At 56.6% G+C, this 27,976-nt stretch overlaps 35 non-coding genes across 35 annotated transcripts; 21 read left to right on the forward strand and 14 right to left on the reverse strand.

Moving 5' to 3' along the window:
- Positions 1 to 833: 833 nt before the first annotated feature.
- On the reverse strand, positions 834 to 905 carry trnad-guc (transfer RNA aspartic acid (anticodon GUC)). Its single transcript has one exon. It is a non-coding gene; the product is annotated as a tRNA-Asp (tRNA).
- A 207-nt stretch (positions 906 to 1,112) lies between these two features.
- trnal-cag (transfer RNA leucine (anticodon CAG)) lies at positions 1,113 to 1,195 on the forward strand. Its single transcript has one exon. It is a non-coding gene; the product is annotated as a tRNA-Leu (tRNA).
- Positions 1,196 to 1,320: 125 nt separating this feature from the next.
- Positions 1,321 to 1,402, forward strand: trnas-uga (transfer RNA serine (anticodon UGA)). The gene has a single exon. It is a non-coding gene; the product is annotated as a tRNA-Ser (tRNA).
- Positions 1,403 to 2,831: 1,429 nt separating this feature from the next.
- trnad-guc (transfer RNA aspartic acid (anticodon GUC)) lies at positions 2,832 to 2,903 on the reverse strand. The gene has a single exon. It is a non-coding gene; the product is annotated as a tRNA-Asp (tRNA).
- A 415-nt stretch (positions 2,904 to 3,318) lies between these two features.
- On the forward strand, positions 3,319 to 3,400 carry trnas-uga (transfer RNA serine (anticodon UGA)). Its single transcript has one exon. It is a non-coding gene; the product is annotated as a tRNA-Ser (tRNA).
- A 1,041-nt stretch (positions 3,401 to 4,441) lies between these two features.
- trnad-guc (transfer RNA aspartic acid (anticodon GUC)) lies at positions 4,442 to 4,513 on the reverse strand. The gene has a single exon. It is a non-coding gene; the product is annotated as a tRNA-Asp (tRNA).
- Positions 4,514 to 4,928: 415 nt separating this feature from the next.
- Positions 4,929 to 5,010, forward strand: trnas-uga (transfer RNA serine (anticodon UGA)). Its single transcript has one exon. It is a non-coding gene; the product is annotated as a tRNA-Ser (tRNA).
- Positions 5,011 to 6,919: 1,909 nt separating this feature from the next.
- Positions 6,920 to 6,991, reverse strand: trnad-guc (transfer RNA aspartic acid (anticodon GUC)). Its single transcript has one exon. It is a non-coding gene; the product is annotated as a tRNA-Asp (tRNA).
- A 207-nt stretch (positions 6,992 to 7,198) lies between these two features.
- On the forward strand, positions 7,199 to 7,281 carry trnal-cag (transfer RNA leucine (anticodon CAG)). Its single transcript has one exon. It is a non-coding gene; the product is annotated as a tRNA-Leu (tRNA).
- A 125-nt stretch (positions 7,282 to 7,406) lies between these two features.
- trnas-uga (transfer RNA serine (anticodon UGA)) lies at positions 7,407 to 7,488 on the forward strand. Its single transcript has one exon. It is a non-coding gene; the product is annotated as a tRNA-Ser (tRNA).
- Positions 7,489 to 8,507: 1,019 nt separating this feature from the next.
- Positions 8,508 to 8,579, reverse strand: trnad-guc (transfer RNA aspartic acid (anticodon GUC)). Its single transcript has one exon. It is a non-coding gene; the product is annotated as a tRNA-Asp (tRNA).
- Positions 8,580 to 8,994: 415 nt separating this feature from the next.
- Positions 8,995 to 9,076, forward strand: trnas-uga (transfer RNA serine (anticodon UGA)). Its single transcript has one exon. It is a non-coding gene; the product is annotated as a tRNA-Ser (tRNA).
- A 1,031-nt stretch (positions 9,077 to 10,107) lies between these two features.
- On the reverse strand, positions 10,108 to 10,179 carry trnad-guc (transfer RNA aspartic acid (anticodon GUC)). Its single transcript has one exon. It is a non-coding gene; the product is annotated as a tRNA-Asp (tRNA).
- Positions 10,180 to 10,386: 207 nt separating this feature from the next.
- trnal-cag (transfer RNA leucine (anticodon CAG)) lies at positions 10,387 to 10,469 on the forward strand. The gene has a single exon. It is a non-coding gene; the product is annotated as a tRNA-Leu (tRNA).
- A 125-nt stretch (positions 10,470 to 10,594) lies between these two features.
- Positions 10,595 to 10,676, forward strand: trnas-uga (transfer RNA serine (anticodon UGA)). The gene has a single exon. It is a non-coding gene; the product is annotated as a tRNA-Ser (tRNA).
- A 1,017-nt stretch (positions 10,677 to 11,693) lies between these two features.
- Positions 11,694 to 11,765, reverse strand: trnad-guc (transfer RNA aspartic acid (anticodon GUC)). Its single transcript has one exon. It is a non-coding gene; the product is annotated as a tRNA-Asp (tRNA).
- A 415-nt stretch (positions 11,766 to 12,180) lies between these two features.
- On the forward strand, positions 12,181 to 12,262 carry trnas-uga (transfer RNA serine (anticodon UGA)). Its single transcript has one exon. It is a non-coding gene; the product is annotated as a tRNA-Ser (tRNA).
- A 1,463-nt stretch (positions 12,263 to 13,725) lies between these two features.
- On the reverse strand, positions 13,726 to 13,797 carry trnad-guc (transfer RNA aspartic acid (anticodon GUC)). The gene has a single exon. It is a non-coding gene; the product is annotated as a tRNA-Asp (tRNA).
- A 415-nt stretch (positions 13,798 to 14,212) lies between these two features.
- trnas-uga (transfer RNA serine (anticodon UGA)) lies at positions 14,213 to 14,294 on the forward strand. Its single transcript has one exon. It is a non-coding gene; the product is annotated as a tRNA-Ser (tRNA).
- Positions 14,295 to 16,121: 1,827 nt separating this feature from the next.
- On the reverse strand, positions 16,122 to 16,193 carry trnad-guc (transfer RNA aspartic acid (anticodon GUC)). Its single transcript has one exon. It is a non-coding gene; the product is annotated as a tRNA-Asp (tRNA).
- A 207-nt stretch (positions 16,194 to 16,400) lies between these two features.
- Positions 16,401 to 16,483, forward strand: trnal-cag (transfer RNA leucine (anticodon CAG)). Its single transcript has one exon. It is a non-coding gene; the product is annotated as a tRNA-Leu (tRNA).
- A 125-nt stretch (positions 16,484 to 16,608) lies between these two features.
- trnas-uga (transfer RNA serine (anticodon UGA)) lies at positions 16,609 to 16,690 on the forward strand. Its single transcript has one exon. It is a non-coding gene; the product is annotated as a tRNA-Ser (tRNA).
- A 2,699-nt stretch (positions 16,691 to 19,389) lies between these two features.
- On the reverse strand, positions 19,390 to 19,461 carry trnad-guc (transfer RNA aspartic acid (anticodon GUC)). The gene has a single exon. It is a non-coding gene; the product is annotated as a tRNA-Asp (tRNA).
- Positions 19,462 to 19,668: 207 nt separating this feature from the next.
- trnal-cag (transfer RNA leucine (anticodon CAG)) lies at positions 19,669 to 19,751 on the forward strand. Its single transcript has one exon. It is a non-coding gene; the product is annotated as a tRNA-Leu (tRNA).
- A 125-nt stretch (positions 19,752 to 19,876) lies between these two features.
- trnas-uga (transfer RNA serine (anticodon UGA)) lies at positions 19,877 to 19,958 on the forward strand. The gene has a single exon. It is a non-coding gene; the product is annotated as a tRNA-Ser (tRNA).
- Positions 19,959 to 21,419: 1,461 nt separating this feature from the next.
- Positions 21,420 to 21,491, reverse strand: trnad-guc (transfer RNA aspartic acid (anticodon GUC)). Its single transcript has one exon. It is a non-coding gene; the product is annotated as a tRNA-Asp (tRNA).
- Positions 21,492 to 21,698: 207 nt separating this feature from the next.
- On the forward strand, positions 21,699 to 21,781 carry trnal-cag (transfer RNA leucine (anticodon CAG)). Its single transcript has one exon. It is a non-coding gene; the product is annotated as a tRNA-Leu (tRNA).
- Positions 21,782 to 21,906: 125 nt separating this feature from the next.
- Positions 21,907 to 21,988, forward strand: trnas-uga (transfer RNA serine (anticodon UGA)). The gene has a single exon. It is a non-coding gene; the product is annotated as a tRNA-Ser (tRNA).
- A 605-nt stretch (positions 21,989 to 22,593) lies between these two features.
- Positions 22,594 to 22,665, reverse strand: trnad-guc (transfer RNA aspartic acid (anticodon GUC)). The gene has a single exon. It is a non-coding gene; the product is annotated as a tRNA-Asp (tRNA).
- Positions 22,666 to 22,872: 207 nt separating this feature from the next.
- Positions 22,873 to 22,955, forward strand: trnal-cag (transfer RNA leucine (anticodon CAG)). Its single transcript has one exon. It is a non-coding gene; the product is annotated as a tRNA-Leu (tRNA).
- Positions 22,956 to 23,080: 125 nt separating this feature from the next.
- trnas-uga (transfer RNA serine (anticodon UGA)) lies at positions 23,081 to 23,162 on the forward strand. The gene has a single exon. It is a non-coding gene; the product is annotated as a tRNA-Ser (tRNA).
- A 1,449-nt stretch (positions 23,163 to 24,611) lies between these two features.
- Positions 24,612 to 24,683, reverse strand: trnad-guc (transfer RNA aspartic acid (anticodon GUC)). Its single transcript has one exon. It is a non-coding gene; the product is annotated as a tRNA-Asp (tRNA).
- A 207-nt stretch (positions 24,684 to 24,890) lies between these two features.
- On the forward strand, positions 24,891 to 24,973 carry trnal-cag (transfer RNA leucine (anticodon CAG)). The gene has a single exon. It is a non-coding gene; the product is annotated as a tRNA-Leu (tRNA).
- Positions 24,974 to 25,098: 125 nt separating this feature from the next.
- Positions 25,099 to 25,180, forward strand: trnas-uga (transfer RNA serine (anticodon UGA)). Its single transcript has one exon. It is a non-coding gene; the product is annotated as a tRNA-Ser (tRNA).
- Positions 25,181 to 26,651: 1,471 nt separating this feature from the next.
- Positions 26,652 to 26,723, reverse strand: trnad-guc (transfer RNA aspartic acid (anticodon GUC)). Its single transcript has one exon. It is a non-coding gene; the product is annotated as a tRNA-Asp (tRNA).
- Positions 26,724 to 27,976: the final 1,253 nt, after the last annotated feature.

Here is a 27,976-nt window from a genome sequence, read left to right on the forward strand (position 1 = left end):
AATAAATCCTTCCCTGGGTCAGAAGCCGCACATCGGGTCAAAAACAAGCGGAGTTGCTGCCGGACGTGGTGCCGCGCGCCTGTGATCCAAGCTCCTGGGAGGCTGAGGCTCGAGGACGGCTTGAGCTGAGGAGATCTGTGTGGCGGTGGGCTGTGCCGATCAGGGGTCCGCGTTAAAATCGGCATCGATATGGTGACCCCGGGGGAGCCCAGGGTCACCAGGTCGTCTAAGGAGGGGTGAACCAACCCAGGTCGGAAACGGAGCAGGTGAAAGCCACAAAAGATGAGAGCACTGCTTGTCCCGTAGCTCATTTGCCAGCTCTCTCTCTCTCTCTATCTATCTATCTTTGACTTGCTTTTATATACATAAATATATATAATAAATCATAGATAAATAAATAAATAAATCCTTCCCTGGGTCAGAGGCCGCACATCGGGTCAAAAACAAGCGGAGTTCCTGCCGGACATGGTGGCGCGCGCCTGTGATCCAAGCTCCTGGGAGGCTGAGGCTCGAGGACGGCTTGAGCTGAGGAGATCTGTGTGGCGGTGGGCTGTGCCGATCAGGGGTCCGTGTTAAAATCGGCATCGATATGGTGACCCCGGGGGAGCCCAGGGTCACCAGGTCGTCTAAGGAGGGGTGAACCAACCCAGGTCGGAAACGGAGCAGGTGAAAGCCCCCGTGCCAATCGGTTCTGGGACAGCTCCTGTGAGTAGCCGCCGCCGTGCAGCCTGAGTGACACAGCGGAACTCGACCTTTTGGTCGTGAGGACAAAGGCAGGTGCAACTGCTTTCTTTACGGACAACAGGCCGAGGTAGCAAAAGGAGCAGAGCAGCCTCCCCGTCGGGGAATCGAACCCCGGTCTCCCGCGTGACAGGCGGGGATACTCGCCACTATACTAACGAGGACGGCACGGCAGGGCCTTTCCAGGCTCGCCGTGGCCGACCGCCTCCGCTGTGTCCCGTCATCGCACTTTCGTAGCGTTCTACGGCCAAGGCGAGGCATCCGCTGGCTGCACCGCCCCGCGTCATTCAACCGTTGGGTGTCCAGTCTCGAGCACGCTGTGAGCTTTGCGAGGGCCAGCGGCCAGCGGCCAGCAGCCCCCGGGTCAGCAGGTCAGGATGGCCGAGCGGTCTAAGGCGCTGCGTTCAGGTCGCAGTCTCCCCCGGAGGCGTGGGTTCAAACCCCACTTCTGACATAGCCGGAGCTGCTTTTGCGCTTTTTGGGACGCTGGCGTGTCTTGCGCTTCTCTCCCCGCCCTCAACGCCACGTGATCCCAAACGGTCTCCCACACCAACTGCGCCCCTACCCGCCCGTCCAGCGGTAGTCGTGGCCGAGTGGTTAAGGCGGCGGACTTGAAATCCACTGGGGTCTCCCCGCGCAGGTTCAAATCCTGCCGACTACGATGCCGGAGAGCACCGCCCCACGGGCCGGCTTGATTTCCCAAACCCCACAAGAGATGATAGCACTGCTTGTCCCGTAGCTCTTTTGCCAGCTCTCTCTCTCTCTCTCTCTCTCTCTCTCTCTCTCTCTCTCTCTCTCTATCTATCTATCTTTGACTTGCTTTTATATACATAAATATATATAATAAATCATAGATAAATAAATAAATAAATCCTTCCCTGGGTCAGAAGCCGCACATCGGGTCAAAAACAAGCGGAGTTGCTGCCGGACGTGGTGCCGCGCGCCTGTGATCCAAGCTCCTGGGAGGCTGAGGCTCGAGGACGGCTTGAGCTGAGGAGATCTGTGTGGCGGTGGGCTGTGCCGATCAGGGGTCCGCGTTAAAATCGGCATCGATATGGTGACCCCGGGGGAGCCCAGGGTCACCAGGTCGTCTAAGGAGGGGTGAACCAACCCAGGTCGGAAACGGAGCAGGTGAAAGCCACAAAAGATGAGAGCACTGCTTGTCCCGTAGCTCATTTGCCAGCTCTCTCTATCTATCTATCTTTGACTTGCTTTTATATACATAAATATATATAATAAATCATAGATAAATAAATAAATAAATCCTTCCCTGGGTCAGAAGCCGCACATCGGGTCAAAAACAAGCGGAGTTGCTGCCGGATGTGGTGCCGCGCGCCTGTGATCCAAGCTCCTGGGAGGCTGAGGCTCGAGGACGGCTTGAGCTGAGGAGATCTGTGTGGCGGTGGGCTGTGCCGATCAGGGGTCCGCGTTAAAATCGGCATCGATATGGTGACCCCGGGGGAGCCCAGGGTCACCAGGTCGTCTAAGGAGGGGTGAACCAACCCAGGTCGGAAACGGAGCAGGTGAAAGCCACAAAAGATGAGAGCACTGCTTGTCCCGTAGCTCATTTGCCAGCTCTCTCTCTCTCTCTATCTATCTATCATTGACTTGCTTTTATATACATAAATATATATAATAAATCATAGATAAATAAATAAATAAATCCTTCCCTGGGTCAGAGGCCGCACATCGGGTCAAAAACAAGCGGAGTTGCTGCCGGACGTGGTGGCGCGCGCCTGTGATCCAAGCTCCTGGGAGGCTGAGGCTCGAGGACGGCTTGAGCTGAGGAGATCTGTGTGGCGGTGGGCTGTGCCGATCAGGGGTCCGTGTTAAAATCGGCATCGATATGGTGACCCCGGGGGAGCCCAGGGTCACCAGGTCGTCTAAGGAGGGGTGAACCAACCCAGGTCGGAAACGGAGCAGGTGAAAGCCCCCGTGCCAATCGGTTCTGGGACAGCTCCTGTGAGTAGCCGCCGCCGTGCAGCCTGAGTGACACAGCGGAACTCGACCTTTTGGTCGTGAGGACAAAGGCAGGTGCAACTGCTTTCTTTACGGACAACAGGCCGAGGTAGCAAAAGGAGCAGAGCAGCCTCCCCGTCGGGGAATCGAACCCCGGTCTCCCGCGTGACAGGCGGGGATACTCACCACTATACTAACGAGGACGGCACGGCAGGGCCTTTCCAGGCTCGCCGTGGCCGACCGCCTCCGCTGTGTCCCGTCATCGCACTTTCGTAGCGTTCTACGGCCAAGGCGAGGCATCCGCTGGCTGCACCGCCCCGCGTCATTCAACCGTTGGGTGTCCAGTCTCGAGCACGCTGTGAGCTTTGCGAGGGCCAGCGGCCAGCGGCCAGCAGCCCCCCGGTCAGCAGGTCAGGATGGCCGAGCGTTCTAAGGCGCTGCGTTCAGGTCGCAGTCTCCCCCGGAGGCGTGGGTTCGAACCCCACTTCTGACATAGCCGGAGCTGCTTTTGCGCTTTTTGGGACGCTGGCGTGTCTTGCGCTTCCCTCCCCGCCCTCAACGCCACGTGATCCCAAACGGTCTCCCACACCAACTGCGCCCCTACCCGCCCGTCCAGCGGTAGTCGTGGCCGAGTGGTTAAGGCGGCGGACTTGAAATCCACTGGGGTCTCCCCGCGCAGGTTCAAATCCTGCCGACTACGATGCCGGAGAGCACCGCCCCACGGGCCGGCTTGATTTCCCAAACCCCACAAGAGATGATAGCACTGCTTGTCCCGTAGCTCTTTTGCCAGCTCTCTCTCTCTCTCTCTCTCTCTCTCTCTCTCTCTCTCTCTCTCTCTCTCTCTCTATCTATCTTTGACTTGCTTTTATATACATAAATATATATAATAAATCATAGATAAATAAATAAATAAATCCTTCCCTGGGTCAGAAGCCGCACATCGGGTCAAAAACAAGCGGAGTTGCTGCCGGACGTGGTGCCGCGCGCCTGTGATCCAAGCTCCTGGGAGGCTGAGGCTCGAGGACGGCTTGAGCTGAGGAGATCTGTGTGGCGGTGGGCTGTGCCGATCAGGGGTCCGCGTTAAAATCGGCATCGATATGGTGACCCCGGGGGAGCCCAGGGTCACCAGGTCGTCTAAGGAGGGGTGAACCAACCCAGGTCGGAAACGGAGCAGGTGAAAGCCACAAAAGATGAGAGCACTGCTTGTCCCGTAGCTCATTTGCCAGCTCTCTCTCTCTCTCTATCTATCTATCATTGACTTGCTTTTATATACATAAATATATATAATAAATCATAGATAAATAAATAAATAAATCCTTCCCTGGGTCAGAGGCCGCACATCGGGTCAAAAACAAGCGGAGTTGCTGCCGGACGTGGTGGCGCGCGCCTGTGATCCAAGCTCCTGGGAGGCTGAGGCTCGAGGACGGCTTGAGCTGAGGAGATCTGTGTGGCGGTGGGCTGTGCCGATCAGGGGTCCGTGTTAAAATCGGCATCGATATGGTGACCCCGGGGGAGCCCAGGGTCACCAGGTCGTCTAAGGAGGGGTGAACCAACCCAGGTCGGAAACGGAGCAGGTGAAAGCCCCCGTGCCAATCGGTTCTGGGACAGCTCCTGTGAGTAGCCGCCGCCGTGCAGCCTGAGTGACACAGCGGAACTCGACCTTTTGGTCGTGAGGACAAAGGCAGGTGCAACTGCTTTCTTTACGGACAACAGGCCGAGGTAGCAAAAGGAGCAGAGCAGCCTCCCCGTCGGGGAATCGAACCCCGGTCTCCCGCGTGACAGGCGGGGATACTCACCACTATACTAACGAGGACGGCACGGCAGGGCCTTTCCAGGCTCGCCGTGGCCGACCGCCTCCGCTGTGTCCCGTCATCGCACTTTCGTAGCGTTCTACGGCCAAGGCGAGGCATCCGCTGGCTGCACCGCCCCGCGTCATTCAACCGTTGGGTGTCCAGTCTCGAGCACGCTGTGAGCTTTGCGAGGGCCAGCGGCCAGCGGCCAGCAGCCCCCGGGTCAGCAGGTCAGGATGGCCGAGCGTTCTAAGGCGCTGCGTTCAGGTCGCAGTCTCCCCCGGAGGCGTGGGTTCGAACCCCACTTCTGACATAGCCGGAGCTGCTTTTGCGCTTTTTGGGACGCTGGCGTGTCTTGCGCTTCCCTCCCCGCCCTCAACGCCACGTGATCCCAAACGGTCTCCCACACCAACTGCGCCCCTACCCGCCCGTCCAGCGGTAGTCGTGGCCGAGTGGTTAAGGCGGCGGACTTGAAATCCACTGGGGTCTCCCCGCGCAGGTTCAAATCCTGCCGACTACGATGCCGGAGAGCACCGCCCCACGGGCCGGCTTGATTTCCCAAACCCCACAAGAGATGATAGCACTGCTTGTCCCGTAGCTCTTTTGCCAGCTCTCTCTCTCTCTCTCTCTCTCTCTCTCTCTCTCTCTCTCTCTCTCTCTCTCTCTCTCTCTCTCTCTCTCTCTCTCTATCTATCTTTGACTTGCTTTTATATACATAAATATATATAATAAATCATAGATAAATAAATAAATAAATCCTTCCCTGAGTCAGAAGCCGCACATCGGGTCAAAAACAAGCGGAGTTGCTGCCGGACGTGGTGCCGCGCGCCTGTGATCCAAGCTCCTGGGAGGCTGAGGCTCGAGGACGGCTTGAGCTGAGGAGATCTGTGTGGCGGTGGGCTGTGCCGATCAGGGGTCCGCGTTAAAATCGGCATCGATATGGTGACCCCGGGGGAGCCCAGGGTCACCAGGTCGTCTAAGGAGGGGTGAACCAACCCAGGTCGGAAACGGAGCAGGTGAAAGCCACAAAAGATGAGAGCACTGCTTGTCCCGTAGCTCATTTGCCAGCTCTCTCTCTCTCTCTATCTATCTATCATTGACTTGCTTTTATATACATAAATATATATAATAAATCATAGATAAATAAATAAATAAATCCTTCCCTGGGTCAGAAGCCGCACATCGGGTCAAAAACAAGCGGAGTTGCTGCCGGACGTGGTGCCGCGCGCCTGTGATCCAAGCTCCTGGGAGGCTGAGGCTCGAGGACGGCTTGAGCTGAGGAGATCTGTGTGGCGGTGGGCTGTGCCGATCAGGGGTCCGCGTTAAAATCGGCATCGATATGGTGACCCCGGGGGAGCCCAGGGTCACCAGGTCGTCTAAGGAGGGGTGAACCAACCCAGGTCGGAAACGGAGCAGGTGAAAGCCACAAAAGATGAGAGCACTGCTTGTCCCGTAGCTCATTTGCCAGCTCTTTTGCCAGCTCTCTCTCTCTCTCTCTCTCTCTCTCTCTCTCTCTCTCTCTCTCTCTCTCTCTATCTATCTTTGACTTGCTTTTATATACATAAATATATATAATAAATCATAGATAAATAAATAAATAAATCCTTCCCTGGGTCAGAAGCCGCACATCGGGTCAAAAACAAGCGGAGTTGCTGCCGGACGTGGTGCCGCGCGCCTGTGATCCAAGCTCCTGGGAGGCTGAGGCTCGAGGACGGCTTGAGCTGAGGAGATCTGTGTGGCGGTGGGCTGTGCCGATCAGGGGTCCGCGTTAAAATCGGCATCGATATGGTGACCCCGGGGGAGCCCAGGGTCACCAGGTCGTCTAAGGAGGGGTGAACCAACCCAGGTCGGAAACGGAGCAGGTGAAAGCCACAAAAGATGAGAGCACTGCTTGTCCCGTAGCTCATTTGCCAGCTCTCTCTCTCTCTCTATCTATCTATCATTGACTTGCTTTTATATACATAAATATATATAATAAATCATAGATAAATAAATAAATAAATCCTTCCCTGGGTCAGAAGCCGCACATCGGGTCAAAAACAAGCGGAGTTGCTGCCGGACGTGGTGCCGCGCGCCTGTGATCCAAGCTCCTGGGAGGCTGAGGCTCGAGGACGGCTTGAGCTGAGGAGATCTGTGTGGCGGTGGGCTGTGCCGATCAGGGGTCCGCGTTAAAATCAGCATCGATATGGTGACCCCGGGGGAGCCCAGGGTCACCAGGTCGTCTAAGGAGGGGTGAACCAACCCAGGTCGGAAACGGAGCAGGTGAAAGCCCCCGTGCCAATCGGTTCTGGGACAGCTCCTGTGAGTAGCCGCCGCCGTGCAGCCTGAGTGACACAGCGGAACTCGACCTTTTGGTCGTGAGGACAAAGGCAGGTGCAACTGCTTTCTTTACGGACAACAGGCCGAGGTAGCAAAAGGAGCAGAGCAGCCTCCCCGTCGGGGAATCGAACCCAGGTCTCCCGCGTGACAGGCGGGGATACTCACCACTATACTAACGAGGACGGCACGGCAGGGCCTTTCCAGGCTCGCCGTGGCCGACCGCCTCCGCTGTGTCCCGTCATCGCACTTTCGTAGCGTTCTACGGCCAAGGCGAGGCATCCGCTGGCTGCACCGCCCCGCGTCATTCAACCGTTGGGTGTCCAGTCTCGAGCACGCTGTGAGCTTTGCGAGGGCCAGCGGCCAGCGGCCAGCAGCCCCCGGGTCAGCAGGTCAGGATGGCCGAGCGGTCTAAGGCGCTGCGTTCAGGTCGCAGTCTCCCCCGGAGGCGTGGGTTCGAACCCCACTTCTGACATAGCCGGAGCTGCTTTTGCGCTTTTTGGGACGCTGGCGTGTCTTGCGCTTCCCTCCCCGCCCTCAACGCCACGTGATCCCAAACGGTCTCCCACACCAACTGCGCCCCTACCCGCCCGTCCAGCGGTAGTCGTGGCCGAGTGGTTAAGGCGGCGGACTTGAAATCCACTGGGGTCTCCCCGCGCAGGTTCAAATCCTGCCGACTACGATGCCGGAGAGCACTGCCCCACGGGCCGGCTTGATTTCCCAAACCCCACAAGAGATGATAGCACTGCTTGTCCCGTAGCTCTTTTGCCAGCTCTCTCTCTCTCTCTCTCTCTCTCTCTCTCTCTATCTATCTTTGACTTGCTTTTATATACATAAATATATATAATAAATCATAGATAAATAAATAAATAAATCCTTCCCTGGGTCAGAAGCCGCACATCGGGTCAAAAACAAGCGGAGTTGCTGCCGGACGTGGTGCCGCGCGCCTGTGATCCAAGCTCCTGGGAGGCTGAGGCTCGAGGACGGCTTGAGCTGAGGAGATCTGTGTGGCGGTGGGCTGTGCCGATCAGGGGTCCGCGTTAAAATCGGCATCGATATGGTGACCCCGGGGGAGCCCAGGGTCACCAGGTCGTCTAAGGAGGGGTGAACCAACCCAGGTCGGAAACGGAGCAGGTGAAAGCCACAAAAGATGAGAGCACTGCTTGTCCCGTAGCTCATTTGCCAGCTCTCTCTCTCTCTCTATCTATCTATCATTGACTTGCTTTTATATACATAAATATATATAATAAATCATAGATAAATAAATAAATAAATCCTTCCCTGGGTCAGAGGCCGCACATCGGGTCAAAAACAAGCGGAGTTGCTGGCGGACGTGGTGGCGCGCGCCTGTGATCCAAGCTCCTGGGAGGCTGAGGCTCGAGGACGGCTTGAGCTGAGGAGATCTGTGTGGCGGTGGGCTGTGCCGATCAGGGGTCCGTGTTAAAATCGGCATCGATATGGTGACCCCGGGGGAGCCCAGGGTCACCAGGTCGTCTAAGGAGGGGTGAACCAACCCAGGTCGGAAACGGAGCAGGTGAAAGCCCCCGTGCCAATTGGTTCTGGGACAGCTCCTGTGAGTAGCCGCCGCCGTGCAGCCTGAGTGACACAGCGGAACTCGACCTTTTGGTCGTGAGGACAAAGGCAGGTGCAACTGCTTTCTTTACGGACAACAGGCCGAGGTAGCAAAAGGAGCAGAGCAGCCTCCCCGTCGGGGAATTGAACCCCGGTCTCCCGCGTGACAGGCGGGGATACTCACCACTATACTAACGAGGACGGCACGGCAGGGCCTTTCCAGGCTCGCCGTGGCCGACCGCCTCCGCTGTGTCCCGTCATCGCACTTTCGTAGCGTTCTACGGCCAAGGCGAGGCATCCGCTGGCTGCACCGCCCCGCGTCATTCAACCGTTGGGTGTCCAGTCTCGAGCACGCTGTGAGCTTTGCGAGGGCCAGCGGCCAGCGGCCAGCAGCCCCCGGGTCAGCAGGTCAGGATGGCCGAGCGTTCTAAGGCGCTGCGTTCAGGTCGCAGTCTCCCCCGGAGGCGTGGGTTCGAACCCCACTTCTGACATAGCCGGAGCTGCTTTTGCGCTTTTTGGGACGCTGGCGTGTCTTGCGCTTCCCTCCCCGCCCTCAACGCCACGTGATCCCAAACGGTCTCCCACACCAACTGCGCCCCTACCCGCCCGTCCAGCGGTAGTCGTGGCCGAGTGGTTAAGGCGGCGGACTTGAAATCCACTGGGGTCTCCCCGCGCAGGTTCAAATCCTGCCGACTACGATGCCGGAGAGCACCGCCCCACGGGCTGGCTTGATTTCCCAAACCCCACAAGAGATGATAGCACTGCTTGTCCCGTAGCTCTTTTGCCAGCTCTCTCTCTCTCTCTCTCTCTCTCTCTCTCTCTCTCTCTCTCTCTATCTATCTTTGACTTGCTTTTATATACATAAATATATATAATAAATCATAGATAAATAAATAAATAAATCCTTCCCTGGGTCAGAAGCCGCACATCGGGTCAAAAACAAGCGGAGTTGCTGCCGGACGTGGTGCCGCGCGCCTGTGATCCAAGCTCCTGGGAGGCTGAGGCTCGAGGACGGCTTGAGCTGAGGAGATCTGTGTGGCGGTGGGCTGTGCCGATCAGGGGTCCGCGTTAAAATCGGCATCGATATGGTGACCCCGGGGGAGCCCAGGGTCACCAGGTCGTCTAAGGAGGGGTGAACCAACCCAGGTCGGAAACGGAGCAGGTGAAAGCCACAAAAGATGAGAGCACTGCTTGTCCCGTAGCTCATTTGCCAGCTCTCTCTCTCTCTCTATCTATCTATCTTTGACTTGCTTTTATATACATAAATATATATAATAAATCATAGATAAATAAATAAATAAATCCTTCCCTGGGTCAGAGGCCGCACATCGGGTCAAAAACAAGCGGAGTTCCTGCCGGACGTGGTGGCGCGCGCCTGTGATCCAAGCTCCTGGGAGGCTGAGGCTCGAGGACGGCTTGAGCTGAGGAGATCTGTGTGGCGGTGGGCTGTGCCGATCAGGGGTCCGTGTTAAAATCGGCATCGATATGGTGACCCCGGGGGAGCCCAGGGTCACCAGGTCGTCTAAGGAGGGGTGAACCAACCCAGGTCGGAAACGGAGCAGGTGAAAGCCCCCGTGCCAATCGGTTCTGGGACAGCTCCTGTGAGTAGCCGCCGCCGTGCAGCCTGAGTGACACAGCGGAACTCGACCTTTTGGTCGTGAGGACAAAGGCAGGTGCAACTGCTTTCTTTACGGACAACAGGCCGAGGTAGCAAAAGGAGCAGAGCAGCCTCCCCGTCGGGGAATCGAACCCCGGTCTCCCGCGTGACAGGCGGGGATACTCACCACTATACTAACGAGGACGGCACGGCAGGGCCTTTCCAGGCTCGCCGTGGCCGACCGCCTCCGCTGTGTCCCGTCATCGCACTTTCGTAGCGTTCTACGGCCAAGGCGAGGCATCCGCTGGCTGCACCGCCCCGCGTCATTCAACCGTTGGGTGTCCAGTCTCGAGCACGCTGTGAGCTTTGCGAGGGCCAGCGGCCAGCGGCCAGCAGCCCCCGGGTCAGCAGGTCAGGATGGCCGAGCGGTCTAAGGCGCTGCGTTCAGGTCGCAGTCTCCCCCGGAGGCGTGGGTTCGAACCCCACTTCTGACATAGCCGGAGCTGCTTTTGCGCTTTTTGGGACGCTGGCGTGTCTTGCGCTTCCCTCCCCGCCCTCAACGCCACGTGATCCCAAACGGTCTCCCACACCAACTGCGCCCCTACCCGCCCGTCCAGCGGTAGTCGTGGCCGAGTGGTTAAGGCGGCGGACTTGAAATCCACTGGGGTCTCCCCGCGCAGGTTCAAATCCTGCCGACTACGATGCCGGAGAGCACTGCCCCACGGGCCGGCTTGATTTCCCAAACCCCACAAGAGATGATAGCACTGCTTGTCCCGTAGCTCTTTTGCCAGCTCTCTCTCTCTCTCTCTCTCTCTCTCTCTCTATCTATCTTTGACTTGCTTTTATATACATAAATATATATAATAAATCATAGATAAATAAATAAATAAATCCTTCCCTGGGTCAGAAGCCGCACATCGGGTCAAAAACAAGCGGAGTTGCTGCCGGACGTGGTGCCGCGCGCCTGTGATCCAAGCTCCTGGGAGGCTGAGGCTCGAGGACGGCTTGAGCTGAGGAGATCTGTGTGGCGGTGGGCTGTGCCGATCAGGGGTCCGCGTTAAAATCGGCATCGATATGGTGACCCCGGGGGAGCCCAGGGTCACCAGGTCGTCTAAGGAGGGGTGAACCAACCCAGGTCGGAAACGGAGCAGGTGAAAGCCACAAAAGATGAGAGCACTGCTTGTCCCGTAGCTCATTTGCCAGCTCTCTCTCTCTCTCTATCTATCTATCATTGACTTGCTTTTATATACATAAATATATATAATAAATCATAGATAAATAAATAAATAAATCCTTCCCTGGGTCAGAGGCCGCACATCGGGTCAAAAACAAGCGGAGTTGCTGCCGGACGTGGTGGCGCGCGCCTGTGATCCAAGCTCCTGGGAGGCTGAGGCTCGAGGACGGCTTGAGCTGAGGAGATCTGTGTGGCGGTGGGCTGTGCCGATCAGGGGTCCGTGTTAAAATCGGCATCGATATGGTGACCCCGGGGGAGCCCAGGGTCACCAGGTCGTCTAAGGAGGGGTGAACCAACCCAGGTCGGAAACGGAGCAGGTGAAAGCCCCCGTGCCAATCGGTTCTGGGACAGCTCCTGTGAGTAGCCGCCGCCGTGCAGCCTGAGTGACACAGAGGAACTCGACCTTTTGGTCGTGAGGACAAAGGCAGGTGCAACTGCTTTCTTTACGGACAACAGGCCGAGGTAGCAAAAGGAGCAGAGCAGCCTCCCCGTCGGGGAATTGAACCCCGGTCTCCCGCGTGACAGGCGGGGATACTCACCACTATACTAACGAGGACGGCACGGCAGGGCCTTTCCAGGCTCGCCGTGGCCGACCGCCTCCGCTGTGTCCCGTCATCGCACTTTCGTAGCGTTCTACGGCCAAGGCGAGGCATCCGCTGGCTGCACCGCCCCGCGTCATTCAACCGTTGGGTGTCCAGTCTCGAGCACGCTGTGAGCTTTGCGAGGGCCAGCGGCCAGCGGCCAGCAGCCCCCGGGTCAGCAGGTCAGGATGGCCGAGCGTTCTAAGGCGCTGCGTTCAGGTCGCAGTCTCCCCCGGAGGCGTGGGTTCGAACCCCACTTCTGACATAGCCGGAGCTGCTTTTGCGCTTTTTGGGACGCTGGCGTGTCTTGCGCTTCCCTCCCCGCCCTCAACGCCACGTGATCCCAAACGGTCTCCCACACCAACTGCGCCCCTACCCGCCCGTCCAGCGGTAGTCGTGGCCGAGTGGTTAAGGCGGCGGACTTGAAATCCACTGGGGTCTCCCCGCGCAGGTTCAAATCCTGCCGACTACGATGCCGGAGAGCACCGCCCCACGGGCTGGCTTGATTTCCCAAACCCCACAAGAGATGATAGCACTGCTTGTCCCGTAGCTCTTTTGCCAGCTCTCTCTCTCTCTCTCTCTCTCTCTCTCTCTCTCTCTCTATCTATCTTTGACTTGCTTTTATATACATAAATATATATAATAAATCATAGATAAATAAATAAATAAATCCTTCCCTGGGTCAGAAGCCGCACATCGGGTCAAAAACAAGCGGAGTTGCTGCCGGACGTGGTGCCGCGCGCCTGTGATCCAAGCTCCTGGGAGGCTGAGGCTCGAGGACGGCTTGAGCTGAGGAGATCTGTGTGGCGGTGGGCTGTGCCGATCAGGGGTCCGCGTTAAAATCGGCATCGATATGGTGACCCCGGGGGAGCCCAGGGTCACCAGGTCGTCTAAGGAGGGGTGAACCAACCCAGGTCGGAAACGGAGCAGGTGAAAGCCACAAAAGATGAGAGCACTGCTTGTCCCGTAGCTCATTTGCCAGCTCTCTCTCTCTCTCTATCTATCTATCATTGACTTGCTTTTATATACATAAATATATATAATAAATCATAGATAAATAAATAAATAAATCCTTCCCTGGGTCAGAAGCCGCACATCGGGTCAAAAACAAGCGGAGTTGCTGCCGGACGTGGTGCCGCGCGCCTGTGATCCAAGCTCCTGGGAGGCTGAGGCTCGAGGACGGCTTGAGCTGAGGAGATCTGTGTGGCGGTGGGCTGTGCCGATCAGGGGTCCGCGTTAAAATCGGCATCGATATGGTGACCCCGGGGGAGCCCAGGGTCACCAGGTCGTCTAAGGAGGGGTGAACCAACCCAGGTCGGAAACGGAGCAGGTGAAAGCCACAAAAGATGAGAGCACTGCTTGTCCCGTAGCTCATTTGCCAGCTCTTTTGCCAGCTCTCTCTCTCTCTCTCTCTCTCTCTCTCTCTCTCTCTCTCTCTCTATCTATCTTTGACTTGCTTTTATATACATAAATATATATAATAAATCATAGATAAATAAATAAATAAATCCTTCCCTGGGTCAGAAGCCGCACATCGGGTCAAAAACAAGCGGAGTTGCTGCCGGACGTGGTGCCGCGCGCCTGTGATCCAAGCTCCTGGGAGGCTGAGGCTCGAGGACGGCTTGAGCTGAGGAGATCTGTGTGGCGGTGGGCTGTGCCGATCAGGGGTCCGCGTTAAAATCGGCATCGATATGGTGACCCCGGGGGAGCCCAGGGTCACCAGGTCGTCTAAGGAGGGGTGAACCAACCCAGGTCGGAAACGGAGCAGGTGAAAGCCCCCGTGCCAATCGGTTCTGGGACAGCTCCTGTGAGTAGCCGCCGCCGTGCAGCCTGAGTGACACAGCGGAACTCGACCTTTTGGTCGTGAGGACAAAGGCAGGTGCAACTGCTTTCTTTACGGACAACAGGCCGAGGTAGCAAAAGGAGCAGAGCAGCCTCCCCGTCGGGGAATCGAACCCCGGTCTCCCGCGTGACAGGCGGGGATACTCACCACTATACTAACGAGGACGGCACGGCAGGGCCTTTCCAGGCTCGCCGTGGCCGACCGCCTCCGCTGTGTCCCGTCATCGCACTTTCGTAGCGTTCTACGGCCAAGGCGAGGCATCCGCTGGCTGCACCGCCCCGCGTCATTCAACCGTTGGGTGTCCAGTCTCGAGCACGCTGTGAGCTTTGCGAGGGCCAGCGGCCAGCGGCCAGCAGCCCCCGGGTCAGCAGGTCAGGATGGCCGAGCGTTCTAAGGCGCTGCGTTCAGGTCGCAGTCTCCCCCGGAGGCGTGGGTTCGAACCCCACTTCTGACATAGCCGGAGCTGCTTTTGCGCTTTTTGGGACGCTGGCGTGTCTTGCGCTTCCCTCCCCGCCCTCAACGCCACGTGATCCCAAACGGTCTCCCACACCAACTGCGCCCCTACCCGCCCGTCCAGCGGTAGTCGTGGCCGAGTGGTTAAGGCGGCGGACTTGAAATCCACTGGGGTCTCCCCGCGCAGGTTCAAATCCTGCCGACTACGATGCCGGAGAGCACCGCCCCACGGGCCGGCTTGATTTCCCAAACCCCACAAGAGATGATAGCACTGCTTGTCCCGTAGCTCTTTTGCCAGCTCTCTCTCTCTCTCTCTCTCTCTCTCTCTCTCTCTCTCTCTCTATCTATCTTTGACTTGCTTTTATATACATAAATATATATAATAAATCATAGATAAATAAATAAATAAATCCTTCCCTGGGTCAGAAGCCGCACATCGGGTCAAAAACAAGCGGAGTTGCTGCCGGACGTGGTGCCGCGCGCCTGTGATCCAAGCTCCTGGGAGGCTGAGGCTCGAGGACGGCTTGAGCTGAGGAGATCTGTGTGGCGGTGGGCTGTGCCGATCAGGGGTCCGCGTTAAAATCGGCATCGATATGGTGACCCCGGGGGAGCCCAGGGTCACCAGGTCGTCTAAGGAGGGGTGAACCAACCCAGGTCGGAAACGGAGCAGGTGAAAGCCACAAAAGATGAGAGCACTGCTTGTCCCGTAGCTCATTTGCCAGCTCTCTCTCTCTCTCTATCTATCTATCATTGACTTGCTTTTATATACATAAATATATATAATAAATCATAGATAAATAAATAAATAAATCCTTCCCTGGGTCAGAAGCCGCACATCGGGTCAAAAACAAGCGGAGTTGCTGCCGGACGTGGTGCCGCGCGCCTGTGATCCAAGCTCCTGGGAGGCTGAGGCTCGAGGACGGCTTGAGCTGAGGAGATCTGTGTGGCGGTGGGCTGTGCCGATCAGGGGTCCGCGTTAAAATCGGCATCGATATGGTGACCCCGGGGGAGCCCAGGGTCACCAGGTCGTCTAAGGAGGGGTGAACCAACCCAGGTCGGAAACGGAGCAGGTGAAAGCCACAAAAGATGAGAGCACTGCTTGTCCCGTAGCTCATTTGCCAGCTCTCTCTCTCTCTCTCTATCTATCTTTGACTTGCTTTTATATACATAAATATATATAATAAATCATAGATAAATAAATAAATAAATCCTTCCCTGGGTCAGAAGCCGCACATCGGGTCAAAAACAAGCGGAGTTGCTGCCGGACGTGGTGCCGCGCGCCTGTGATCCAAGCTCCTGGGAGGCTGAGGCTCGAGGACGGCTTGAGCTGAGGAGATCTGTGTGGCGGTGGGCTGTGCCGATCAGGGGTCCGCGTTAAAATCGGCATCGATATGGTGACCCCGGGGGAGCCCAGGGTCACCAGGTCGTCTAAGGAGGGGTGAACCAACCCAGGTCGGAAACGGAGCAGGTGAAAGCCACAAAAGATGAGAGCACTGCTTGTCCCGTAGCTCATTTGCCAGCTCTCTCTCTCTCTCTATCTATCTATCTTTGACTTGCTTTTATATACATAAATATATATAATAAATCATAGATAAATAAATAAATAAATCCTTCCCTGGGTCAGAGGCCGCACATCGGGTCAAAAACAAGCGGAGTTGCTGCCGGACGTGGTGGCGCGCGCCTGTGATCCAAGCTCCTGCGAGGCTGAGGCTCGAGGACGGCTTGAGCTGAGGAGATCTGTGTGGCGGTGGGCTGTGCCGATCAGGGGTCCGTGTTAAAATCGGCATCGATATGGTGACCCCGGGGGAGCCCAGGGTCACCAGGTCGTCTAAGGAGGGGTGAACCAACCCAGGTCGGAAACGGAGCAGGTGAAAGCCCCCGTGCCAATCGGTTCTGGGACAGCTCCTGTGAGTAGCCGCCGCCGTGCAGCCTGAGTGACACAGCGGAACTCGACCTTTTGGTCGTGAGGACAAAGGCAGGTGCAACTGCTTTCTTTACGGACAACAGGCCGAGGTAGCAAAAGGAGCAGAGCAGCCTCCCCGTCGGGGAATCGAACCCCGGTCTCCCGCGTGACAGGCGGGGATACTCACCACTATACTAACGAGGACGGCACGGCAGGGCCTTTCCAGGCTCGCCGTGGCCGACCGCCTCCGCTGTGTCCCGTCATCGCACTTTCGTAGCGTTCTACGGCCAAGGCGAGGCATCCGCTGGCTGCACCGCCCCGCGTCATTCAACCGTTGGGTGTCCAGTCTCGAGCACGCTGTGAGCTTTGCGAGGGCCAGCGGCCAGCGGCCAGCAGCCCCCGGGTCAGCAGGTCAGGATGGCCGAGCGGTCTAAGGCGCTGTGTTCAGGTCGCAGTCTCCCCCGGAGGCGTGGGTTCGAACCCCACTTCTGACATAGCCGGAGCTGCTTTTGCGCTTTTTGGGACGCTGGCGTGTCTTGCGCTTCCCTCCCCGCCCTCAACGCCACGTGATCCCAAACGGTCTCCCACACCAACTGCGCCCCTACCCGCCCGTCCAGCGGTAGTCGTGGCCGAGTGGTTAAGGCGGCGGACTTGAAATCCACTGGGGTCTCCCCGCGCAGGTTCAAATCCTGCCGACTACGATGCCGGAGAGCACCGCCCCACGGGCCGGCTTGATTTCCCAAACCCCACAAGAGATGATAGCACTGCTTGTCCCGTAGCTCTTTTGCCAGCTCTCTCTCTCTCTCTCTCTCTCTCTCTCTCTCTCTCTCTCTCTATCTATCTATCTTTGACTTGCTTTTATATACATAAATATATATAATAAATCATAGATAAATAAATAAATAAATCCTTCCCTGGGTCAGAAGCCGCACATCGGGTCAAAAACAAGCGGAGTTGCTGCCGGACGTGGTGCCGCGCGCCTGTGATCCAAGCTCCTGGGAGGCTGAGGCTCGAGGACGGCTTGAGCTGAGGAGATCTGTGTGGCGGTGGGCTGTGCCGATCAGGGGTCCGCGTTAAAATCGGCATCGATATGGTGACCCCGGGGGAGCCCAGGGTCACCAGGTCGTCTAAGGAGGGGTGAACCAACCCAGGTCGGAAACGGAGCAGGTGAAAGCCACAAAAGATGAGAGCACTGCTTGTCCCGTAGCTCATTTGCCAGCTCTCTCTCTCTCTCTATCTATCTATCATTGACTTGCTTTTATATACATAAATATATATAATAAATCATAGATAAATAAATAAATAAATCCTTCCCTGGGTCAGAAGCCGCACATCGGGTCAAAAACAAGCGGAGTTGCTGCCGGACGTGGTGCCGCGCGCCTGTGATCCAAGCTCCTGGGAGGCTGAGGCTCGAGGACGGCTTGAGCTGAGGAGATCTGTGTGGCGGTGGGCTGTGCCGATCAGGGGTCCGCGTTAAAATCGGCATCGATATGGTGACCCCGGGGGAGCCCAGGGTCACCAGGTCGTCTAAGGAGGGGTGAACCAACCCAGGTCGGAAACGGAGCAGGTGAAAGCCACAAAAGATGAGAGCACTGCTTGTCCCGTAGCTCATTTGCCAGCTCTCTCTCTCTCTCTCTCTATCTATCTTTGACTTGCTTTTATATACATAAATATATATAATAAATCATAGATAAATAAATAAATAAATCCTTCCCTGGGTCAGAAGCCGCACATCGGGTCAAAAACAAGCGGAGTTGCTGCCGGACGTGGTGCCGCGCGCCTGTGATCCAAGCTCCTGGGAGGCTGAGGCTCGAGGACGGCTTGAGCTGAGGAGATCTGTGTGGCGGTGGGCTGTGCCGATCAGGGGTCCGCGTTAAAATCGGCATCGATATGGTGACCCCGGGGGAGCCCAGGGTCACCAGGTCGTCTAAGGAGGGGTGAACCAACCCAGGTCGGAAACGGAGCAGGTGAAAGCCACAAAAGATGAGAGCACTGCTTGTCCCGTAGCTCATTTGCCAGCTCTCTCTCTCTCTCTATCTATCTATCATTGACTTGCTTTTATATACATAAATATATATAATAAATCATAGATAAATAAATAAATAAATCCTTCCCTGGGTCAGAGGCCGCACATCGGGTCAAAAACAAGCGGAGTTGCTGCCGGACGTGGTGGCGCGCGCCTGTGATCCAAGCTCCTGGGAGGCTGAGGCTCGAGGACGGCTTGAGCTGAGGAGATCTGTGTGGCGGTGGGCTGTGCCGATCAGGGGTCCGTGTTAAAATCGGCATCGATATGGTGACCCCGGGGGAGCCCAGGGTCACCAGGTCGTCTAAGGAGGGGTGAACCAACCCAGGTCGGAAACGGAGCAGGTGAAAGCCACAAAAGATGAGAGCACTGCTTGTCCCGTAGCTCATTTGCCAGCTCTTTTGCCAGCTCTCTCTCTCTCTCTCTCTCTCTCTCTCTCTCTCTCTCTCTCTCTCTCTCTCTATCTATCTATCTATCTTTGACTTGCTTTTATATACATAAATATATATAATAAATCATAGATAAATAAATAAATAAATCCTTCCCTGGGTCAGAAGCCGCACATCGGGTCAAAAACAAGCGGAGTTGCTGCCGGACGTGGTGCCGCGCGCCTGTGATCCAAGCTCCTGGGAGGCTGAGGCTCGAGGACGGCTTGAGCTGAGGAGATCTGTGTGGCGGTGGGCTGTGCCGATCAGGGGTCCGCGTTAAAATCGGCATCGATATGGTGACCCCGGGGGAGCCCAGGGTCACCAGGTCGTCTAAGGAGGGGTGAACCAACCCAGGTCGGAAACGGAGCAGGTGAAAGCCACAAAAGATGAGAGCACTGCTTGTCCCGTAGCTCATTTGCCAGCTCTTTTGCCAGCTCTCTCTCTCTCTCTATCTATCTATCTTTGACTTGCTTTTATATACATAAATATATATAATAAATCATAGATAAATAAATAAATAAATCCTTCCCTGGGTCAGAGGCCGCACATCGGGTCAAAAACAAGCGGAGTTGCTGCCGGACGTGGTGGCGCGCGCCTGTGATCCAAGCTCCTGCGAGGCTGAGGCTCGAGGACGGCTTGAGCTGAGGAGATCTGTGTGGCGGTGGGCTGTGCCGATCAGGGGTCCGTGTTAAAATCGGCATCGATATGGTGACCCCGGGGGAGCCCAGGGTCACCAGGTCCTCTAAGGAGGGGTGAACCAACCCAGGTCGGAAACGGAGCAGGTGAAAGCCCCCGTGCCAATCGGTTCTGGGACAGCTCCTGTGAGTAGCCGCCGCCGTGCAGCCTGAGTGACACAGCGGAACTCGACCTTTTGGTCGTGAGGACAAAGGCAGGTGCAACTGCTTTCTTTACGGACAACAGGCCGAGGTAGCAAAAGGAGCAGAGCAGCCTCCCCATCGGGGAATCGAACCCCGGTCTCCCGCGTGACAGGCGGGGATACTCACCACTATACTAACGAGGATGGCACGGCAGGGCCTTTCCAGGCTCGCCGTGGCCGACCGCCTCCGCTGTGTCCCGTCATCGCACTTTCGTAGCGTTCTACGGCCAAGGCGAGGCATCCGCTGGCTGCACCGCCCCGCGTCATTCAACCGTTGGGTGTCCAGTCTCGAGCACGCTGTGAGCTTTGCGAGGGCCAGCGGCCAGCGGCCAGCAACCCCCGGGTCAGCAGGTCAGGATGGCCGAGCGGTCTAAGGCGCTGCGTTCAGGTCGCAGTCTCCCCCGGAGGCGTGGGTTCGAACCCCACTTCTGACATAGCCGGAGCTGCTTTTGCGCTTTTTGGGACGCTGGCGTGTCTTGCGCTTCCCTCCCCGCCCTCAACGCCACGTGATCCCAAACGGTCTCCCACACCAACTGCGCCCCTACCCGCCCGTCCAGCGGTAGTCGTGGCCGAGTGGTTAAGGCGGCGGACTTGAAATCCACTGGGGTCTCCCCGCGCAGGTTCAAATCCTGCCGACTACGATGCCGGAGAGCACTGCCCCACGGGCCGGCTTGATTTCCCAAACCCCACAAGAGATGTTAGCACTGCTTGTCCCGTAGCTCTTTTGCCAGCTCTCTCTCTCTCTCTCTCTCTCTCTCTCTCTATCTATCTATCTTTGACTTGCTTTTATATACATAAATATATATAATAAATCATAGATAAATAAATAAATAAATCCTTCCCTGGGTCAGAAGCCGCACATCGGGTCAAAAACAAGCGGAGTTGCTGCCGGACGTGGTGCCGCGCGCCTGTGATCCAAGCTCCTGGGAGGCTGAGGCTCGAGGACGGCTTGAGCTGAGGAGATCTGTGTGGCAGTGGGCTGTGCCGATCAGGGGTCCGCGTTAAAATCGGCATCGATATGGTGACCCCGGGGGAGCCCAGGGTCACCAGGTCGTCTAAGGAGGGGTGAACCAACCCAGGTCGGAAACGGAGCAGGTGAAAGCCACAAAAGATGAGAGCACTGCTTGTCCCGTAGCTCATTTGCCAGCTCTTTTGCCAGCTCTCTCTCTCTCTCTCTCTCTCTCTCTCTCTCTCTCTCTCTCTATCTATCTATCTTTGACTTGCTTTTATATACATAAATATATATAATAAATCATAGATAAATAAATAAATAAATCCTTCCCTGGGTCAGAAGCCGCACATCGGGTCAAAAACAAGCGGAGTTGCTGCCGGACGTGGTGCCGCGCGCCTGTGATCCAAGCTCCTGGGAGGCTGAGGCTCGAGGACGGCTTGAGCTGAGGAGATCTGTGTGGCGGTGGGCTGTGCCGATCAGGGGTCCGCGTTAAAATCGGCATCGATATGGTGACCCCGGGGGAGCCCAGGGTCACCAGGTCGTCTAAGGAGGGGTGAACCAACCCAGGTCGGAAACGGAGCAGGTGAAAGCCACAAAAGATGAGAGCACTGCTTGTCCCGTAGCTCATTTGCCAGCTCTCTCTCTCTCTCTATCTATCTATCTTTGACTTGCTTTTATATACATAAATATATATAATAAATCATAGATAAATAAATAAATAAATCCTTCCCTGGGTCAGAGGCCGCACATCGGGTCAAAAACAAGCGGAGTTGCTGCCGGACGTGGTGGCGCGCGCCTGTGATCCAAGCTCTTGCGAGGCTGAGGCTCGAGGACGGCTTGAGCTGAGGAGATCTGTGTGGTGGTGGGCTGTGCCGATCAGGGGTCCGTGTTAAAATCGGCATCGATATGGTGACCCCGGGGGAGCCCAGGGTCACCAGGTCCTCTAAGGAGGGGTGAACCAACCCAGGTCGGAAACGGAGCAGGTGAAAGCCCCCGTGCCAATCGGTTCTGGGACAGCTCCTGTGAGTAGCCGCCGCCGTGCAGCCTGAGTGACACAGCGGAACTCGACCTTTTGGTCGTGAGGACAAAGGCAGGTGCAACTGCTTTCTTTACGGACAACAGGCCGAGGTAGCAAAAGGAGCAGAGCAGCCTCCCCATCGGGGAATCGAACCCCGGTCTCCCGCGTGACAGGCGGGGATACTCACCACTATACTAACGAGGACGGCACGGCAGGGCCTTTCCAGGCTCGCCGTGGCCGACCGCCTCCGCTGTGTCCCGTCATCGCACTTTCGTAGCGTTCTACGGCCAAGGCGAGGCATCCGCTGGCTGCACCGCCCCGCGTCATTCAACCGTTGGGTGTCCAGTCTCGAGCACGCTGTGAGCTTTGCGAGGGCCAGCGGCCAGCGGCCAGCAGCCCCCGGGTCAGCAGGTCAGGATGGCCGAGCGGTCTAAGGCGCTGCGTTCAGGTCGCAGTCTCCCCCGGAGGCGTGGGTTCGAACCCCACTTCTGACATAGCCGGAGCTGCTTTTGCGCTTTTTGGGACGCTGGCGTGTCTTGCGCTTCCCTCCCCGCCCTCAACGCCACGTGATCCCAAACGGTCTCCCACACCAACTGCGCCCCTACCCGCCCGTCCAGCGGTAGTCGTGGCCGAGTGGTTAAGGCGGCGGACTTGAAATCCACTGGGGTCTCCCCGCGCAGGTTCAAATCCTGCCGACTACGATGCCGGAGAGCACCGCCCCACGGGCCGGCTTGATTTCCCAAACCCCACGAGAGATGATAGCACTGCTAGTCCCGTAGCTCTTTTGCCAGCTCTCTCTCTCTCTCTATCTATCTATCTTTGACTTGCTTTTATATACATAAATATATATAATAAATCATAGATAAATAAATAAATAAATCCTTCCCTGGGTCAGAAGCCGCACATCGGGTCAAAAACAAGCGGAGTTGCTGCCGGACGTGGTGCCGCGCGCCTGTGATCCAAGCTCCTGGGAGGCTGAGGCTCGAGGACGGCTTGAGCTGAGGAGATCTGTGTGGCGGTGGGCTGTGCCGATCAGGGGTCCGCGTTAAAATCGGCATCGATATGGTGACCCCGGGGGAGCCCAGGGTCACCAGGTCGTCTAAGGAGGGGTGAACCAACCCAGGTCGGAAACGGAGCAGGTGAAAGCCCCCGTGCCAATCGGTTCTGGGACAGCTCCTTTGAGTAGCCGCCGCCGTGCAGCCTGAGTGACACAGCGGAGCTCGACCTTTTGGTCGTGAGGACAAAGGCAGGTGCAACTGCTTTCTTTACGGACAACAGGCCGAGGTAGCAAAAGGAGCAGAGCAGCCTCCCCATCGGGGAATCGAACCCCGGTCTCCCGCGTGACAGGCGGGGATACTCACCACTATACTAACGAGGACGGCACGGCAGGGCCTTTCCAGGCTCGCCGTGGCCGACCGCCTCCGCTGTGTCCCGTCATCGCACTTTCGTAGCGTTCTACGGCCAAGGCGAGGCATCCGCTGGCTGCACCGCCCCGCGTCATTCAACCGTTGGGTGTCCAGTCTCGAGCACGCTGTAAGCTTTGCGAGGGCCAGCGGCCAGCGGCCAGCAGCCCCCGGGTCAGCAGGTCAGGATGGCCGAGCGGTCTAAGGCGCTGCGTTCAGGTCGCAGTCTCCCCCGGAGGCGTGGGTTCGAACCCCACTTCTGACATAGCCAGAGCTGCTTTTGCGCTTTTTGGGACGCTGGCGTGTCTTGCGCTTCCCTCCCCACCCTCAACGCCACGTGATCCCAAACGGTCTCCCACACCAACTGCGCCCCTACCCGCCCGTCCAGCGGTAGTCGTGGCCGAGTGGTTAAGGCGGCGGACTTGAAATCCACTGGGGTCTCCCCGCGCAGGTTCAAATCCTGCCGACTACGATGCCGGAGAGCACCGCCCCACGGGCCGGCTTGATTTCCCAAACCCCACAAGAGATGATAGCACTGCTTGTCCCGTAGCTCTTTTGCCAGCTCTCTCTCTCTCTCTCTCTCTCTCTCTCTCTCTCTCTCTCTCTCTCTCTCTCTCTATCTATCTATCTATCTTTGACTTGCTTTTATATACATAAATATATATATTAAATCATAGATAAATAAATAAATAAATCCTTCCCTGGGTCAGAAGCCGCACATCGGGTCAAAAACAAGCCGAGTTGCTGCCGGACGTGGTGCCGCGCGCCTGTGATCCAAGCTCCTGGGAGGCTGAGGCTCGAGGACGGCTTGAGCTGAGGAGATCTGTGTGGCGGTGGGCTGTGCCGATCAGGGGTCCGCGTTAAAATCGGCATCGATATGGTGACCCCGGGGGAGCCCAGGGTCACCAGGTCGTCTAAGGAGGGGTGAACCAACCCAGGTCGGAAACGGAGCAGGTGAAAGCCACAAAAGATGAGAGCACTGCTTGTCCCGTAGCTCATTTGCCAGCTCTCTCTCTCTCTCTATCTATCTATCTTTGACTTGCTTTTATATACATAAATATATATAATAAATCATAGATAAATAAATAAATAAATCCTTCCCTGGGTCAGAAGCCGCACATCGGGTCAAAAACAAGCGGAGTTGCTGCCGGACGTGGTGCCGCGCGCCTGTGATCCAAGCTCCTGGGAGGCTGAGGCTCGAGGACAGCTTGAGCTGAGGAGATCTGTGTGGCGGTGGGCTGTGCCGATCAGGGGTCCGCGTTAAAATTGGCATCGATATGGTGACCCCGGGGGAGCCCAGGGTCACCAGGTCGTCTAAGGAGGGGTGAACCAACCCAGGTCGGAAACGGAGCAGGTGAAAGCCACAAAAGATGAGAGCATTGCTTGTCCCGTAGCTCATTTGCCAGCTCTCTCTCTCTCTCTATCTATCTATCTTTGACTTGCTTTTATATACATAAATATATATAATAAATCATAGATAAATAAATAAATAAATCCTTCCCTGGGTCAGAGGCCGCACATCGGGTCAAAAACAAGCGGAGTTGCTGCCGGACGTGGTGGCGCGCGCCTGTGATCCAAGGTCCTGGGAGGCTGAGGCTTGAGGACGGCTTGAGCTGAGGAGATCTGTGTGGCGGTGGGCTGTGCCGATCAGGGGTCCGTGTTAAAATCGGCATCGATATGGTGACCCCGGGGGAGCCCAGGGTCACCAGGTCGTCTAAGGAGGGGTGAACCAACCCAGGTCGGAAACGGAGCAGGTGAAAGCCCCCGTGCCAATCGGTTCTGGGACAGCTCCTGTGAGTAGCCGCCGCCGTGCAGCCTGAGTGACACAGCGGAACTCGACCTTTTGGTCGTGAGGACAAAGGCAGGTGCAACTGCTTTCTTTACGGACAACAGGCCGAGGTAGCAAAAGGAGCAGAGCAGCCTCCCCGTCGGGGAATCGAACCCCGGTCTCCCGCGTGACAGGCAGGGATACTCACCACTATACTAACGAGGACGGCACGGCAGGGCCTTTCCAGGCTCGCCGTGGCCGACCGCCTCCGCTGTGTCCCGTCATCGCACTTTCGTAGCGTTCTACGGCCAAGGCGAGGCATCCGCTGGCTGCACCGCCCCGCGTCATTCAACCGTTGGGTGTCCAGTCTCGAGCACGCTGTAAGCTTTGCGAGGGCCAGCGGCCAGCGGCCAGCAGCCCCCGGGTCAGCAGGTCAGGATGGCCGAGCGGTCTAAGGCGCTGCGTTCAGGTCGCAGTCTCCCCCGGAGACGTGGGTTCGAACCCCACTTCTGACATAACCAGAGCTGCTTTTGCGCTTTTTGGGACGCTGGCGTGTCTTGCGCTTCCCTCCCCACCCTCAACGCCACGTGATCCCAAACGGTCTCCCACACCAACTGCGCCCCTACCCGCCCGTCCAGCGGTAGTCGTGGCCGAGTGGTTAAGGCGGCGGACTTGAAATCCACTGGGGTCTCCCCGCGCAGGTTCAAATCCTGCCGACTACGATGCCGGAGAGCATCGCCCCACGGGCCGGCTTGATTTCCCAAACCCCACAAGAGATGATAGCACTGCTTGACCCGTAGCTCTTTTGCCAGCTCTTTTGCCAGCTCTTTTGCCAGCTCTCTCTCTCTCTCTCTCTCTCTCTCTCTCTCTCTCTCTCTCTCTCTCTCTATCTATCTATCTTTGACTTGCTTTTATATACATAAATATATATAATAAATCATAGATAAATAAATAAATAAATCCTTCCCTGGGTCAGAAGCCGCACATCGGGTCAAAAACAAGCGGAGTTGCTGCCGGACGTGGTGCCGCGCGCCTGTGATCCAAGCTCCTGGGAGGCTGAGGCTCGAGGACGGCTTGAGCTGAGGAGATCTGTGTGGCGGTGGGCTGTGCCGATCAGGGGTCCGCGTTAAAATCGGCATCGATATGGTGACCCCGGGGGAGCCCAGTGTCACCAGGTCGTCTAAGGAGGGGTGAACCAACCCAGGTCGGAAACGGAGCAGGTGAAAGCCACAAAAGATGAGAGCACTGCTTGTCCCGTAGCTCATTTGCCAGCTCTCTCTCTCTCTCTATCTATCTATCATTGACTTGCTTTTATATACATAAATATATATAATAAATCATAGATAAATAAATAAATAAATCCTTCCCTGGGTCAGAAGCCGCACATCGGGTCAAAAACAAGCGGAGTTGCTGCCGGACGTGGTGGCGCGCGCCTGTGATCCAAGCTCCTGGGAGGCTGAGGCTCGAGGACGGCTTGAGCTGAGGAGATCTGTGTGGCGGTGGGCTGTGCCGATCAGGGGTCCGCGTTAAAATCGGCATCGATATGGTGACCCCGGGGGAGCCCAGGGTCACCAGGTCGTCTAAGGAGGGGTGAACCAACCCAGGTCGGAAACGGAGCAGGTGAAAGCCACAAAAGATGAGAGCACTGCTTGTCCCGTAGCTCATTTGCCAGCTCTCTCTCTCTCTATCTATCTATCTATCTTTGACTTGCTTTTATATACATAAATATATATAATAAATCATAGATAGATAAATAAATAAATAAATACTTCCCTGGGTCAGAAGCCGCACATCGGGTCAAAAACAAGCGGAGTTGCTGCCGGACGTGGTGCCGCGCGCCTGTGATCCAAGCTCCTGGGAGGCTGAGGCTCGAGGACGGCTTGAGCTGAGGAGATCTGTGTGGCGGTGGGCTGTGCCGATCAGGGGTCCGCGTTAAAATCGGCATCGATATGGTGACCCCGGGGGAGCCCAGGGTCACCAGGTCGTCTAAGGAGGGGTGAACCAACCCAGGTCGGAAACGGAGCAGGTGAAAGCCCCCGTGCCAATCGGTTCTGGGACAGCTCCTGTGAGTAGCCGCCGCCGTGCAGCCTGAGTGACACAGCGGAACTCGACCTTTTGGTCGTGAGGACAAAGGCAGGTGCAACTGCTTTCTTTACGGACAACAGGCCGAGGTAGCAAAAGGAGCAGAGCAGCCTCCCCGTCGGGGAATCAAACCCCGGTCTCCCGCGTGACAGGCGGGGATACTCACCACTATACTAACGAGGACGGCACGGCAGGGCCTTTCCAGGCTCGCCGTGGCCGACCGCCTCCGCTGTGTCCCGTCATCGCACTTTCGTAGCGTTCTACGGCCAAGGCGAGGCATCCGCTGGCTGCACCTCCCCCGCGCAGGTTCAAATCCTGCCGACTACGATGCCGGAGAGCACCGCCCCACGGGCCGGCTTGATTTCCCAAACCCCACAAGAGATGATAGCACTGCTTGTCCCGTAGCTCTTTTGCCAGCTCTCTCTCTCTCTCTCTCTCTCTCTCTCTCTCTCTCTCTCTCTATCTATCTATCTATCTTTGACTTGCTTTTATATACATAAATATATATAATAAATCATAGATAAATAAATAAATAAATCCTTCCCTGGGTCAGAAGCCGCACATCGGGTCAAAAACAAGCGGAGTTGCTGCCGGACGTGGTGCCGCGCGCCTGTGATCCAACCTCCTGGGAGGCTGAGGCTCGAGGACGGCTTGAGCTGAGGAGATCTGTGTGGCGGTGGGCTGTGCCGATCAGGGGTCCGCGTTAAAATTGGCATCGATATGGTGACCCCGGGGGAGCCCAGGGTCACCAGGTCGTCTAAGGAGGGGTGAACCAACCCAGGTCGGAAACGGAGCAGGTGAAAGCCACAAAAGATGAGAGCACTGCTTGTCCCGTAGCTCATTTGCCAGCTCTCTCTCTCTCTCTATCTATCTATCTTTGACTTGCTTTTATATACATAAATATATATAATAAATCATAGATAAATAAATAAATAAATCCTTCCCTGGGTCAGAGGCCGCACATCGGGTCAAAAACAAGCGGAGTTGCTGCCGGACGTGGTGGCGCGCGCCTGTGATCCAAGCTCCTGGGAGGCTGAGGCTCGAGGACGGCTTGAGCTGAGGAGATCTGTGTGGCGGTGGGCTGTGCCGATCAGGGGTCCGCGTTAAAATCGGCATCGATATGGTGACCCCGGGGGAGCCCAGGGTCACCAGGTCGTCTAAGGAGGGGTGAACCAACCCAGGTCGGAAACGGAGCAGGTGAAAGCCAAAAAAGATGAGAGCACTGCTTGTCCCGTAGCTCATTTGCCAGCTCTCTCTCTCTCTCTATCTATCTATCTTTGACTAGCTTTTATATACATAAATATATATAATAAATCATAGATAAATAAATAAATAAATCCTTCCCTGGGTCAGAGGCCGCACATCGGGTCAAAAACAAGTGGAGTTGCTGCCGGACGTGGTGGCGCGCGCCTGTGATCCAAGCTCCTGGGAGGCTG

This window comes from Amia ocellicauda, chromosome 19, assembly GCF_036373705.1.
Source record: "Amia ocellicauda isolate fAmiCal2 chromosome 19, fAmiCal2.hap1, whole genome shotgun sequence".
NCBI lineage: Eukaryota > Metazoa > Chordata > Actinopteri > Amiiformes > Amiidae > Amia > Amia ocellicauda.